Source organism: Protopterus annectens, chromosome 6.part0 (assembly GCF_019279795.1).
Source record: "Protopterus annectens isolate FY-2018-M chromosome 6.part0, PAN1.0, whole genome shotgun sequence".
Lineage (NCBI taxonomy): Eukaryota > Metazoa > Chordata > Ceratodontiformes > Protopteridae > Protopterus > Protopterus annectens.
Genome location: NC_056737.1, coordinates 1,574,964,660 through 1,574,969,659, shown reverse-complemented (window position 1 = coordinate 1,574,969,659; position 5,000 = coordinate 1,574,964,660).

Below are 5,000 nucleotides of genomic sequence, written 5' to 3'. Positions count from 1 at the left end.
CAGCTTTACTAGATATATTGACACCCATTGTTATTTAACTGTATATTTACTTTTAAATTTTCTAGGTTCTAGAAAACTTTTACAGTTGACACTTTATGATTCTTTCTATTTACAGTATTATTTAAGCATATCTTCTCATTGGCTTCCTTATGAGCACATGACTTTTGGCATTGTATTTGAATAATTTACAGTTACTTACTTGTACATTCTGAAGAAGCTCTTCTATCAAATAAGAGCGAAAGCTTAATTGAACAGTTTAGTGTCCGTGTCTTCATTTCAAAGCATTTATTTTTTTCCTCACTTTTAGAAGTTTATATTTTGGATGCTTGAATTCTTCTTTAAAGCGGTATTTCATTTATATTTATTTTTCCGTATTGCCTATTATGACTGATCGCACTGCCACTGAACAAGGCTCCTGCAGCCCTATTCCTTCAGAAGAATGTGCACCTTCTAATGAATGTTTTCAACATATACCACAACAATTCGTTGACATCTTAGACAACTTAGAAGTCACTACTGTCAAAGCACAAGAAGCTTTATTCAAATACAATCAATATGTTAATTCCAGAGCAGGTTTGAGCAATTCCGCTATTACTGCTATTACTTCAACAACTTCTACTATTTTGCCTTCGTCTAAAAACTACAGACTTGGTGAATTACATTTTTCGCAGGATCCATCCACTTCAACTATGGCTATACCTCCTCATCCCACTACAGACATCAACGATCTTCCCATTAATACATCTATCAGTCCTGAAGGTGACTACAGTGCCATCTCATCTCATCGGACTACTGACAGCATCAACTTCCCCACTAGTACATCGACGAATATTCACAGATGTGGTGAATTACATTTTTCACAGAATCCATCTACTTCAACAGAGGCTATACCGTCTCATCAGACTACCAACTTCATTGACTTTCCAACTAACTCATCTACAGTCTCTGAGAGTAACTACATTGCAAACCCAACCTATACCTTCATCGCTGATATCGGTACCTCTTTACTGAACTCTAACACCACTGTGTCATCTAAGCATACTGCCGATAATCTCAAGACTACCACTGTTAATTCTACCAACATATTAACAGCTAATGTGGGTGTTTCTCCAGCGGATAGCAACACCATTTCATTACCTAAAACTGCCGCTAATAAATATAAGACTTTCACTAACCTCAATATGATGAGAGCTGTTTGTTCCGCACACCCCGTCAGTTCCGCCTGCTCTTCTAGTGCTGGTGTTTCCACCTCCATTGGTATTCATCAAGTCTCCGTGGCTGGTTTGCCTGCTTTTTCTTCATCTGGAAAGAAGTCTTCAAAGCACGCTGATGTCCACGAATCCATTGGCTTCCCCAGTACTCATGGTTCCTTCACTAGCGGTATCCATCGAGTCTCCGTGGCTAGTTTGCCTGCTTTTCATTCGTCCGGAAGAGTTACTTCAAGGCACACTAATGTCAACGCTTCACTTCGCGTACCCAGTACTCGTGCTGCCAACACAGTGTTTGCTTCTTCGCTCCAAAATGTTCAAACACCTCTCTTCAACGAAACCAACAGCACCGATTCCTTCAGCTTTACACCTCCTTCACATACCATTTCCGTTGGTGCTCCACCTTCTTTAAATCAACGACGTAACCTTACTACTGGCGCATTGGATCCACAACTTGACATTGATGCGAACGTGATTTGCGGAGTGCCTCTCTCATCGATGGATCATCTGTCGTCTACCGACCCTGTCAGAAATAACAACATCAACAACATTAATGTTAACTACATTACCGACAACAACGCTTCCTCTACATTACACAACGCTTCTTCAACATCACTCAATTTTAACACTTTCACTTCTACTAACCCTATTTTTTCAGTACCGTACATTCATTCTATTCACTCTGCAGCTCTTCCTGACCGAAACAACACGAGGGTTCTTCACTCCACTAGCGACCATCATTCTACCTCTGTAACTTACCCCTCTGGCTATAACCTGACACTTCCCAATGCAATTGACACTGACATTCCTAACATTTCTTCTCTTCTTCGTTCACCTTTGGGAGCGAATCCTTTTTCTATTCCCACCACTAACACTTTTAATGATTTAACATCCCACATTCACAGCACTCATTCCAACAACTGTAAAGCTGACATTTTCAAACTGGAGAGACTTATAAAAGTCTACAAGAACATCGAATACGACATACATTACCTGGACACTTGCCTTTCCAACAACATTGTTCCCCAAGGATTACGATATATGAAGTTTCCCAACAATGCCTTCATTAACATACAACTATACAATTCTCTCAAATCTGTTTTCAACGAGACTGGTTTAAAAACCATTTCCATCCTCAACGAGGACAACAAGAAGAGACTTCTTGATCTCAAAAAAGAAATAGACACCTTGAATTCCATTCTGCTTAACCATCATGAGTTTCATGCATATGAACATTTTTATCGTGGCATTCCACAAAGAATAGATCGACATATTTCGTCTCTGATTACTAGAAAGCAAAGTAAACTCAACAGAGATATTGCACAATATATTAACAACTCAGCTTACCCTACCCAGAAATATCCTACTCCGAAAAACAGTACATCTACTTTTAACCAATCAACTGTCCTTTCCACTGGCTCTCAAGCTGACAAACCACCTTTTCAAAGAAAGAATTTCAACAACCGCTCCCAGACCAACGTTTTGAGAAAAAATTCCAGCAAATCTGTTTTTTCTACGCATACACCACCTCAACAGCAGCGTACTACTTTGCCATCTCCCAATCAGCATACTATTGGCTTACCTCTTACCACTACCACTTCCTCTTCAGTGTCTCTTATTAATTTGTTAACTTGTTCTACTGACAGCCCAGCTATGGGACATACTCCCTGTACTACTGTCCCACTTTCTCCTAACATTCCCGTTTCTTCTCCTTCTGTCCTCCTTCCTGGTTTCTCACCCTCTTCTCATTCCTTTACTTGCCCTAGTTCTTCCTCCTTTTCTAGCCCTCCAATGGACATCAATAACCAAGATTTTTTGTCCAAGAGAACTACCCCCCTTCTTCCCAGCATCCCTTTTCAAGGAAAAGGGAGAGGAAAAGCCAGAAATCATCTTACAAGCAAAAGACCTTTACCACCTCGTTCTCCAGGTTCAAGAATCATCACCAGAAGCTCTATGAGAAATCAGGTTCTTCTATAACTATTCCAAACACTCATCCAACACACTCTCTAGATCTTCACCACTCTTCAAATACCCATGTTTCTGATGGTTTCCCTTCAATAAACATACCTTACGTTTACAATTCTTTAATTCATATGAACACCACCATTTTCAATCTTACCAAACGCAATTTCAGCAATCAGCAATTGAACATTTTATACAAAGGCTTCAACTTCATTCCTGCACAACGTGCTCTCTTACCTGATTTACTACTGGATTTGAAACTCTATGCCAGGAAACTTAATCTTAAACTATTACACTCTAATCCTCACTCCAATAATAGTAACTCCACATATTCTGACTCTAGTGCATCTGATGACTCTGACTCATCTCAACACATCACTACCCTCAAACCAAAGAGTCTATTCAACCCACCTTTACACCCCTCCATTTCATCTTTCTTAAAAGTTTGTGAGAGAGATATTAGAAATTTATGTTCTTCTAATATCACTACTAAGTGGTTCAACTTATCTCTACCTGAAAGGAGGATTTTAACTGATTTCACCAAGGACAAATCCTTACGCATCATGCGAGCCGACAAAGGCAATGGTTTAGTACTTATGGAACAAGACTTGTATGTTCAAAGAATCGAATCTACTTTACTGAATAATAATTACTTCAAACGTGTCGACATCAAGGTTGTTCACAATCACTTTTCCAGCATTGACAAAACTTTGAAATCTTTAGAGTCTACTAATGCCATCTCTCTGGAAGAATACACTTTTATGCACGTCCCTTCTCCCAACCTTGGCAAACTGTTTGGGATTCCTAAAATCCATAAGAATTCCACGGATCCACCTTTCAGACACATCATTTCCAATAAAAAAACCAAAACTGAGAAAATTGCGGAGTACTTGGACTCTATCCTCAACCCCCTAGTCCAAGCTACTCCCCATTATTTAAAAGACTCTTGGTTGTTTCTAAATGAACTGTATCTCAAAAAAGAAAAGTTACCTAATTGTATTTTAGTGACTTTAGATGTGGAAGGTCTTTACACTAACATCCCTCACTTGGAAGGTTTAGCATTCCTTAGAACATTTTTGAACAAATACACTAATTTCTCCACGTTCAAAATAAACACTTTGTGCACACTTGTTGATATTGTATTAAACAATAATTTCTTTTTCTTCAATAATCACATTTACAAACAAATCAGAGGTGTAGCTATGGGTTCGATTGTTGCTCCCTCCTTTGCTAATATTGTTCTTAGCACTTGGGAACTAGAAAAGTTGCAACACTTACAAAATTTTAAGTCCTTACACATCTACAAGAGATTTATTGATGACATTTTTTTCGCATGGCATGGGGACAAGCCTTCTTTGGACAAGTTTATTAATAACATGAAAACAAGCATTGGTTTCTTAAACCTTGTCTTATCTGATTGTGGTGACAATGTCTCTTTTTTAGACACAAAGATTTACTCTTCCCATGGCAACATTTGTTCCACTATACACAGAAAAGAAACCTACAAAATAAATTACTTAGATTTTAACAGTTCCCATCCTTACTTCATGAAAAGGAATATTGTACGCAGTCAATTCATCCGCACTTCTAGACTGGTTAGTCATGATGATGAGTTTTACACACAAGCCACATTACTTGTACAAATGTTCCTTTCCAGGAACTACCCTTTATCCCTACTTCTCTCTACTTTTGAAGACATATCTTCCAATAGACATACCAAACACTTACCCATCTTAATTTATGGTTTTAAAACAAAAAACACATCTAATCTCTCCAAACTTTCTACTATGTCTCTTAGTTTTCCCTTACCCATTTCTAGGGACATGTCCC